The sequence below is a fragment of the Eleginops maclovinus genome, chromosome 11 (assembly GCF_036324505.1).
Source record: "Eleginops maclovinus isolate JMC-PN-2008 ecotype Puerto Natales chromosome 11, JC_Emac_rtc_rv5, whole genome shotgun sequence".
NCBI lineage: Eukaryota > Metazoa > Chordata > Actinopteri > Perciformes > Eleginopidae > Eleginops > Eleginops maclovinus.
Window position 1 is genome coordinate 2,412,539 of NC_086359.1, and position 11,404 is coordinate 2,423,942.

General features: G+C 39.7%; 1 protein-coding gene across 2 annotated transcripts in view; it reads left to right on the top strand.

Moving 5' to 3' along the window:
• The first annotated feature begins 9,559 nt into the window (after positions 1-9,559).
• Positions 9,560-11,404, top strand: part of zbtb16a (zinc finger and BTB domain containing 16a) — a 138,428-nt gene continuing 136,583 nt past the window's right edge. Inside the window, exons 1-2 of one of the 2 annotated variants that reach the window (XM_063894570.1) lie at positions 9,611-9,689; positions 10,055-10,388. The gene's annotated coding sequence lies outside the window, so the exon portion shown is untranslated. Of the gene's footprint in view, positions 9,690-10,054; positions 10,389-11,404 lie in introns of both variants that reach the window. The other variant, XM_063894569.1, reaches the window with a different exon arrangement.

Consider the following 11,404-nt stretch of genomic DNA (forward strand, 5'->3'; position numbering starts at 1 on the left):
TCTATCTATCTATCTATCTATCATTTTATTTATAAAGCCCAATATCACATTTACGTTTGTCTCAGTGGACTTTACACCCTCTGTCCTTGGACCCTGACACTGGACAAGGACACTAATCCTAAAGAAACCCCCCAGTTAATGGGAGAAAATGGAAGAAACCTCTGGGAGAGCAACAGAGGAGAGATCCCTCCCCCAGGACGGACAGACGTGCAATACATGTTAAATTAAAAAGATAATACATTTACAACACAGGTATTCCAAATGCTGCAGAATGCATGTGTCTATAAATAAGGAGACGATGGATCAAGTAGAGGTCAACAAACCTGTGGTAGCCATCAAAGAAGTAAACAGTATCAGGAGAAGGAATATTAGAAGACCATCTAAAAGTAATTAAGTTACATTTCTTTGAAGCACAAATAAAGGAGTATCTTGATGTAGAAATACCAGAGGATAGACCTTTGCAGCATCACTTACTCAGTGGGGAACACAACAGAGTTCATATAGGCATAAACATCTAAAAACGCAAACAAATACAACATTCAAGTCCCGTTTTGCAACTCCCTAAAGAGATGCATCCTCTTTGAGTTGGTTATACGATAAGGAGATATGTTTAAAGTACATTTTGGATCCTTATTGTGAAATACGTCCAACATATGTTTACGTTTCATTGAACTTTTTCTATTTTCCAGTGGCGAAAAACAACAACAACACTGGTAGAAACAAGCCTTTGAGACGGTGATAACTTGTGTGTTTTAACTCTTTAATATGGTTTGCACATTTTGAGATGAGACTAAGCAGTTCTTGTGTGTAAATCAACCTTGGTTGAGTTATTTGGAGCACTTCTTTTGGATGTGAAGGATGCTGGATTCCAAGAAATCCCCAGGGGGGGCAGTGCAGTTTCCAGAAGCAGATCTTCTTCCAGGAAGTTCTCTGGGGGGTATCAATGCTGCCATGTGGCTGGTTTATGGTGGGTGTGCATACACCAACATGTGTGGCTACTAGTTTGTGGTATAGGTTTAACTTTCCAATTGTAAAGCTCTTTTTGATTGAAGCAAAACTCATTATTTCCATGAAATGCCACGTTGATATCATTTAAATGCTGTCACCACAATCAGGTTTATTCAATTGCTTTTTAATGTTTACCAAGAAACAAAAAACTAAATCATATAAAAACACTAAAATGATAAGCCTGTTTTGTTCCTGCTGACGATATAAATGAAGTTTTATTTTTAGTATACACTCAATCATTTCCCAAAACAGCTTGGCGTCGTAGCTTTTAGAAACGATGACTCAAACGGGAGTACATTTGCATTTCTCTGGGAGTATTTTCAGCATCTGTTTCGCTAATATTTTCAATCAAACCAGTGAATTAATCCATGGTGCTACTACTAAAATAATCCAGCAGACCTACTGCTTTTGCCCTGTCTGTGTTTCTGAATTGTTTGGTTCAGGTTATACTTTTTTCTCTTGTGTTTGAGCAGAAAGCAATGTTTTTGTATAATGATGCCTAACCCAAACAATTATTTGCTGTTGCTCAACCACCGAGTCTGCTCTAGTTCTACAACAATGGCAAACCACACTAGTTTAGATGCAGTTGTTGTATTACCTTTAATTATATTTCCAATGATTTATTTGGCTTTATTTTTTGCATTTTATTATTATATGTGATTTATGTATTCAATGGGTTTTACACATTGAACTTTTCGTGCTCAAATAATGTGTGTATGTCCTTTTTCTTGATTGAAAACACACTCAAGTCTGAGCTAGTTCTCCTGCACTGCACACAACTTTAAGTACCTTTTAGTTTGTTGTGTCTTAATATATTTGTTTGGTGTTCTTTAATAATCTATTTCATTGCCAGTGACAGTTGTCCAGCTTTATAATCCCCGAACGTCACCAAGCTCTCCGGTCCCCGCTGTGTGCGTTACTTTTGAGTGTCCCCTGGTTTCCGTTGAGCTTCTTGCAGCGTTTGGTTTCTGCAGCTTTAGAAACTGCTCTGTTTCCTGAAGTTGCTGAATGTTTTCTGAATGCTGCATGTGTTTTGACGCATTTGTATTTTCATATTTGCATCGTTTTTTAACCTGCAGCGCGTTCCTCCTAATGGAAGTGTTTTGAGCTTTTGTATTTGGTTCACACCTGTCGGCCACTGTACTATTTGATTTGAGTGCGGGACTTAGAGTACTTTAACACTGTGCAACGTCTGCCGTTACCTCACTTAAAGGACCGAGTACCCACTCTTTCATAAAAGAGTCTCATTTTAATAACTTAATTGCAGATAAGAGCCACAATATTGTTCTACAGAGGCAGTTGAGGACATGTTGTGCAGAAACAATCGCAGGTACTCAGTGTTTCTCCCTGAACCTCGTCTTGTGAGGTTTAAAACACTCCTGTCTGAGATCTGGGGAGCGTGAAACTCGTGAAGTGCTCCTTAACGCCGAGCGGATATTTTCCAGGTTTAAATACAAACTCAAACTCATGAAGGACTGTAAATAAAGAGTCTTTTGTAAAAGGTTGGAGCATTTCACAATACAGCACATGTTTTCCCTTCAAGATATGTCGACAAGGAATATGTGTTTTCTTTAGGTATGATATTTTGCCAACATACAAAGAGATGCAATGTCATTTCAGAAATGCATTGAACTAACTTCAAGTTGTTTATTTGCTTTTTGAGTTCAACAGGACATTGTTATCTTCTGGTAAACATTTATTTATTCAAACTTTCTTGTAACTATCGTTAAAAGGGGATAAAGGACTCAAATCGTTTACTCAGGTTAAAGCTATAATAGTAAGACCAAACTGTCAAAATACTCTGTTACACTGCTTTATACCAGTAGTGAAATGTAGTACATTTAATCAAGTACTGTACTGAACTTAAAGGGTATTATGCTTTTAGGGTGTTCCTGTCCTGTAGTGTGTAAGCTTTTAGAGCATGTAAATGGTCTGTGAAGGCTGAACCCCCTGTGTTTTTCTCCCACACACTCAGCCATTTGCCAGTACTTCTACTTGAGTAAAGGATCAAAATACTCCTCCCAGCTCTGCCAATAATCCCCACGCTGTAATGTAATGGTCTGCTCAGCTAGGAAATGATTGTGGAGGGACCTCTTCACCTGACACTGACCACACACACCTGTTTGTCGGGCTGCCATTCTCTCTCAACGTACAACACAGAGCGGTATTGATCCAGAGGATTCTCTGACGGCCAGGAATGGAGAAGTAAACAGGCTCTCAGTAAATAAAACACCTAGGTCAACACAGCCATTTCACCCATTAACCTGCAGCAGCTCTGCCCATTGTGTGTGTGTGTGTGTGTGTGTGTGTGTGTGTGTGTGTGTGTGTGTGGACCAACCTGTAACCTCGGTAAACACAAGGAGCCTGGTCGTTCAGAGGAGAGAAAGGTTTGCACAATAGGAAAATTAATTGAATTTTCTGGGCAATCGGGACAAGTGCCAGTGTTGGAAAAAGTATTTAGTAAAGTCATACAGCCAGAGGTGGAGGAAGTACTGAGAGAGTGAAAGTAGAGATACTACAATCTTAAACAACTGCGTTACAAGAAACTAAAATAACAGAAGTAGATAACTACTATCAGCTTAATGTACTTCAACCAGTAAAAGTAGTCTTTATACAAAATGTTGCTTTTCTTATTATTTTGGTTTAATCACTGAGAAATACTCGATAGGTTCTGTAGTTTCGAGGAGCCAAATGACCTCCAATTAACTAGAGATCTTTGCCTTTACCAAGCGCTTGTTAACTTCTCCATTCCCGCCTGCAGTTCCTCTCCTCTAACCTGAACTTTTGAACGATTTAGCGGGTACTTTATTTGGGAAATCTTCATCGGTTGGACAGTGATGTACACGTTTAGCTCGGTGTGGTAGAACTCAGAACCTAACTGAGATTGTTCTGGCTCTGAGCACATGGCGAGCAGAAAAGCACTTCCCCACCAATCCAGCAGCAGGTCAGAGGTCAGGGTCAGAGGTCCATGGGGCGTGGCCTCGGAGCCGGAGACGCCCCCCCCAGGTTTACACAAGTGTAAAAAGAGTCCATTCACAAGGCTGCATGGGCAGAGTTTCACAAAGGTCCACTGTGTGGGGCCTGTACACCCCCACACACAGTAACACACATACACACACACACACACACACACACACACACACACACACACACACACACACACACACACACACACACACACACACACACCTCCTCCAAGCACCACGCCTACACAGACAATGGGAAGTCTGGTCAGCAGAGCCACATTCGTACATGCTAACCTGAAAACCTTACTTTATCAGGACAGAAACGCAGCACACTATCTGATGCTGCGTTAAATAAGTCTTCAATTCACCTACAAATGCCTTCAAAATACTTTCAACCTTGAGTAATGTTTTGAATATTTGTTTAAATGTCACATATATATTTATTGAAAGAGTAACAAGTGTGAGAACAAGAAGCAGGCAGTGTAGATCTCCAACGCTTTGTTAATTTTAGCCAAACTAAGTGTGTAAATGAACATTTGTGAGCGAAAATGTGTCCAGTTGTTTTGCCGTAATGCTTCTGACAAACACAAACCAAACAAATACAAATATATCTTCAATAATGCATGAAATAAATTGCTAAGAGCCCAAATATTTGCAATAAATCTGTAAACCTCAGTAAAAGTTAAAGATAATTCTTTGAGTAGAAGTATTTGTAACTTAAAATAGAAATACTAAAAAGTATAAAGTAGGTCAAAATATACCATTATTTAAATATGCAGTACTTACTGAGACCTCCATCAGTCTCGTGATGTGTTGTTTGAATTCAAATGTGTGTGAGAATGGGGTAGTTTCTCCCTACTTGCAAACAGAAAATAAATACGTTTAAATGATGCATTAAATGATAAGCTGAAGTAACTCAAATCACAACATTACAAAGACTATTTCAGTTTATTTTTTCAGATGAAAACAAATCTTGTGCAAAGGCCAAAGACGTGTGGAGCAGAAGTGTGTAACATGAAATGAAATACACAAAGTATACAAGTGAAAAGAGCTCGCAATAATACTTATACTTAGGGAAACGTCACATTCCAACTCTGAAACTCATAATGAATAAATAAAGACACAAACCTTTAAGAACTCATTTCAGGGGTTTCTTTGAGCTGGTTGCTTCCCTCACGTCACATCTCTAAATACAAACCAACACTTCCTTTTCCTGTCTTCCTCTAGCTCTTGGTGTTATTTTAAAGTGCAGCGATGATCTGGTTTTTATAATTTGGTCCTCATCTTCCTCTGCCTCAGTAAAACGGTGGATTATTGCCAGATTAAGGGAGTGCCTTTTTCTTTATCCCCGGGTAAGCCTGCACAGCACGCAGCTCAAAGGTAATGAAGCACTCTGTGATCCGCGCCTGGGTGAATCTAAAAATTCCCAGAGCTCCACTGTATTTTAAAGGAAATTAGATTTCCCTCAAAGCCCCCCCTTCAAACCTATGCTTTCCATTTCCAAGCAGCCATAAACTGTGAGCAGGAACGCAGACCTGTTGCAGCTTAAAATTAGACTAAATTGTGAGTTTGCTCAGGAGATGTGTTGCTTTTGCTCCTGAGTCACTAAATCCAGACCAAAACAAACACACTGATTTACCTCCACAGATTGCATTGTTCTATGATCCACTTATCCAAAGGTACCATCATACAGTTTAATGTGGCGGTGATTAGACTGGATTTAATAAGTGGTCCCACTGGGGGAACGTAGGTAAATGCAGCAGGGGTGGATAGGATTTTCATAGGAATACAAAGGGTTGCATATTCTGAATATATGTTCACATTGAGGATAAGGATGATACCTCCTGCTTACTTATTCCCAAACTGACCACCATGCATCTTCCTCGTGTCCAAGTAACCAATTATTCCACAGTGCACCACAAACATTGAATGATACAAATAATCATAATTATTGTAATATTTGTATCAATTAACTTGTTTTATTTATTTAAATGATTTGTTTAAATTGAGACATAAAGCACAAACAAATGAATGTATTCTTATAAAGATGAATTGATGCAAATGCTCTTTGTGTTCATACATTAAACAGTCTAATTCACTACCCTGCTTTTTTTAAATCAGGAAAATCCAAATATGTGTCAAACACGTAGCTGGAGATGTGAAGCAGCAATCTGACGTGTAGTGAAATAAATAAATAAAATTCAGGGTGAAATTTTTCATTAGCAAGAGCATTAAGTCAAGGTCTCAGTGTGCTTCAAAGGAACAAGGTCAGAAGTCATGTGGTCCGAAAACATCTAAAGAAATCAGTGTTTATACAGGGTCAGGAAGGCAAGAGGACCATCCATTCAAATCACATCCATTAAACAAAATACAGACGAGCTTACAGCCACAATAGTCCAACAGTGAGTGCATGATGGTGACTCATCATCAGAGATTACATTACAGTGATCAGAAAGAGAAACAGAACGGCTGCAAAGGGAGTCGAAGAAAGAGACAAAACACGCCTGAAAAAAAGCTACAAAAACCTACGACGGGTCTCAGAGTGATTACAAAACAGCGACAAAAGGACAACAAAGAGACACATGGACTAAAAAGTGAAAAGCAATCAACACAAAGATACTCAAATTAACAACAAAGGGACCATAAAGAAACTCCAGAGGACAACAAAAACACACACAATTACAACCAAAAGGCTGAAATTGGCTAAATTGAGAAACACAATTGTTATAAAGAGACATGGACCAAAGAGTGACATACAAGGATCACAAAGATGAACTACAAAATGATTCAAAGACACTTGAAATGATTATACAGAAACAACAAGTTGTTGAAGTATCTAAAAGGTCTCACTATAGACATATTAAAGGATTGACAGAAGAAGCGTTGTTGGAGCTGACGGGTTTCCAGTAGAAGTGGACAGCTGTGTAATGTCTGTCAGTCTATAGATCTTCTGAGGTCAAAGCCGGCTGACCTCAACACAGAACGGTTTACCAAACTTTATTCCCTGGAGAAGGTAGTTTTATTTAGGTGAAAGGAGCCAAAGTTAATGTGAAACATCTCTGTTACAAGTAAAAGCCCTGCATTAAAAATATAACTTTAATAACAGCACATAATCTGTAATTATAATTGTAATAATTTAAGTAACTAAAGATGTAGGGAAGTCAAAAGTCTTATTCTGACTCCCAAGTAGAGGTATACAGTAGCTTCAAAAGGATCATTTCAGGTAAAAAGCCTCAGAAAGTAACTTAAAATACGTGACTAAATGTACGTCATTACATTTCAACACTGGCAACGACAGCAGCTGATTGGTTGACACGCTGAGTGATGTGTTGCAGACTCCCTCTGTTGGAATGTAACTCAGGACAGTTACTTCCGAAACACGGTGACATCACATTGGAACACTCACGCTTCTACGCATTGTGCGTGGTAGACCAAGGGGGCGGGACATCTCTAAGCGGTTGAACCAATCACAACAGAGCCGACCAGCTTACCAATCAGAGCAGACTGGGCTCTGGTTTCAGACAGAGGGTGAAAGAGGAGCTGCAGCACAGGCAGTATGAGGAAAATAAAGAGCTGTTTGAACATTACAGCGTGGAGACATGTCCCAGGAGAGACACAAATACATACCTGCAATAACCAAACACAATAATTAACACGGCACAAACTTTAACGAACATGAAAGTTTCGGGATGAAGAAAGTAAAACTGTGACATAAGACAAGGAAATACATTGACATGGATATTCTATTCCTTCTACTAATGCTACCATCATTTTAAATCAAACAAAAAGATCAAATAAAGCACTTTAACGCGAGACCATCTGTCCTGGTGACTTTCAAAGTAAGAGCACTTAAAGGGTAAAAACAATAGGAATAAAAGTAAGAATAGCATCCACTCAGAGACCATCGTTAAGGAAAACGTATCGATAAAGTTTATTCTCAGAGAAGCTTTTAAAGTATGCTTTTACTACCAGAGACCCCAAACAATAATGAGGTGTTGGTCAACAGAAAAGAGGAAAATGAAATCTGTGCGGAGAAACAATCTCTGATAATGCACTGCAGGAGCGCCGTCACTGTGTCCATCACTGAGGGTTTTATTAGACAACAAAAGAAGAGCCGCTCGTTCCCAGAGCTGCTTTCATTTTCCTTTAGATTAGTGTCACTATCTTAAACAAGACTGCATATGTGGGATTTGTTTCTTTACATCTAATGTGTGGTACTTTCTCCCTTCTTACAAAAATCTAATTCCAGGATTCAATAAAATGCTTGATTTCTACATTTATTTCCTACTGATTATGTTCCCGTTCTTTCTTGCATGGTTTTGCATTTCCTGAGCAGACTATTGTAGAGTTGAATGGTAATGATAGTCATTTGTATTGTTCTAACATAGCATTTATTAATACAAATACACAAATGTGAATACTGTAATATATGATATCCACTTTACAATGTGTACATTTTTCTTATTCGTGTTTTTACTTTAATTCATGTGAATATATTCATATGTTTTTCCTTCTGTGTTTATTTAAATATTGCATTATTATGTGTATATATTAGTACATATATTTAATACATTGAGACCGGTTGATAAAGACCTGTGTGTTTCTTTTCTAGAAATGAATTTGGATTGTGTATATAGCCATTTAAATATTCAGAATAAATAGAGTAATCACAATCAGAATTAGAAATATTTTCTGATACTTAAAGTGCAATGTTGAGGTTCTTCACTCGAGCGTTTCCATTTCAATTTACTTTATACTTCTACTACACTGCATTTCTGGAAGATAATATCCTACTTTTTTCTGCTAAATAGTTTTTTCTCCGCTGCATTAGTTACTTTCAGATTAACACTTAATGCTAAATATATACAAACTAATAAACAAACCAACATATAATTATAGGTTATACATCCAGCAGCAGCACATCAAGTATTTAAAAGGAGCTTCGCAGTCAACATTGCACTTTCAATCCTTACTTCATTTTCCCCTCTTTATATTTTGTATTAGCTAATAATCTGAAAGTAAATCAACTAATAAAAATAATAAACCAACAAACGATTCTAGGTAAAGATATCCAGAGGCAGGAAATAAAGTAGCTCCACAGTCAATATGGTACCTTTTAATCCACTACATTCATTTTTCTCTACTGTATTTGCTAGGAACCTTCAGATCATTAGCCAAACACACAAACTAACTGATACATAAACATAGATATAAGTATAGGTTCAGATATCCAGCAGCATACATTAGGTATTTTAACACAGCACTTTATGTTCCACTGCATGCAATATAAGAACAGCACTTGGATACATGTCCTTCATTAAATTCCTCCATACTGTATATTTGCTTTATGACCACCAACGCATGTCGTGCAGTCTGAGCACTGTGCATTCAAACAGCTGGAGGGGGGGGGCAGTGTCGCTCACCTTTCACTGCCGTACAGTAACACAGCCGTTTGACACGAGACAGCCCCCTAGGTGTCTCACTTTCTCAGAGTGTGTGTGTGTTTATATATATGTGTGTGTGTGTGTGTGTGTGTGTCTGCAGCGCGAGCCGGCTGCTCGTCTGGCTCTGTGACGTCAGCGCCGTGTTGATTTGCTAAGGCGAGAGAAGAAAGGAGTTAGTGCGTGTTGAGAGAGCGGGTTTATGCGAACTGCCTTACTATGCTGTAGCCCCACTCCCCCTGCACTATCCCGGATCAAAAAACGTGCAACTTAGGTGAGTACCAACCCGGGTTAACAGCTGCGGTTTCCCCGGTGACAAGTGCCAGATCCGCGTATCTGCACGCGCACACCACTGTTTTCTCTGTGTACTTTAATTCACCATGTGCGTATTTTGATGCGTTTGAGGGGATTTTTTTCTACGCTTGTCCCCGTGCAACCTCACGCTGAAGTTGAAACGCGACTTTGTCACTGAGAGTTGGATCCGCGCGCCGGAGTGGCTGCAAACAAGTGTTTTTCCTGATTGCGCTGCAAGGTGTTGAAGTTTGCATTAACGTGTATTGTAGAGATGTTAAGGTTGACGTAACCCCCCCTTCCCTCCTCCCCAACCTTTCTCTCTCTCTCTCTGTCGGTGTGGTTTAGTATGCTGGAGATCGCAGCGCGAGGACGTGAGGTCTGGCTCTTTCCCCACCAGACAGACAACATATGACGCTCCATGTGACTTTACCGGAGACATTTAGAAGCGTTTTCATGTGAAATTGTGCACCTTTTTTTAGACAGCGACACTGTTGCCTCGTCCTTGTGTCTCCAGACGCACCAGTGTGGCTCATTTAGCCGTGATGTCGTCATGATGAGGACCCTGGTCTTTTAGCCGAAAACAAACCCAAATACACTCTCTGTACTGTACAGTGTACATTGACTGACAGGCGTTTGATTGGGGACTGGTAATCGATGTGCAGCAGCCGCGTACTGTGAGGTGGGGAACTGGTAAAAGATGCAATGGCAAATTGATTTGTTATCGAGACTGTCTGATCCCTCTCTCCCCCCTTTCACTCTCTTTATCCTTCCTCCGGATGATTCCTCCTTCTCATAAATGTTAAACACATTTCATTCCGCCTCAAACAAAGTCCACCTGTGCGCGAGATTCTGGCAGCTGTCTGTCTACTTTAAAAAAAATGTTTTTGGTATGGCTCTCTGATTGTCTCCCTGTAGCATTTGGCTTTCTGCTCATCGCTGTGTGTCTGGAATATTGAACGCTGTTTATTCTTGTTGTGGCTGGGTCGCCAAGGCGCGCTATGGCAGACAGCTCGTGATCAGATTGATTATGCTGCTCTCTCTGTGTGTGTGCTTATTGTCAGCGGTCTACATTGTCCTCCAGCCGGGAAAAAACCCTCTCCTGGCTTAATGCACTTAATGTACTGTGCCATGTTTTGCATAATGCATAACGCGCTGTATAATTTGTCTGGGCAATATTAACGCTGTCTAGACGCACCGTGCTTTTTTATTAATAGAGAGCTGGTGAAGTCTCAGCCGCCCCCCCTCCCCCCCTAAAACAGGAACTTTACATTGTGCAGCCACAGCTTGTTGGAGCGCAACAAGCATCGATCATTTACGGAGTCAGAAATCGCAGCTATTGGTATACCTGTAATAAAGATAATGTCTGGTTTTAGGCATGACCTCTGTGTACTGCTACACGGGAACCTGTGGTCTCACCATTACCTGCTTTTATCGATTTTTATCAACATGCCGAAACTGCCCCCCAAAAAAGCCAGAAAGAGTATTTTAATTCCCATCATTTTGCACATTTTGCATCATATACACTCGCTGTGATTTAGGCTTCTGTCATTTGGGAGGGATATTGTTTATAAGAAAAGTCGATGATATGTCCTCCTCTTTTCTGTTTCTGAGTGTGTATTGTTCTCAAACGGGGAGGAAGGAAAAAGAAGTGCTTGGAAACTTCTCTATTTATTCCTTATGATGTGCAAAGGAAAA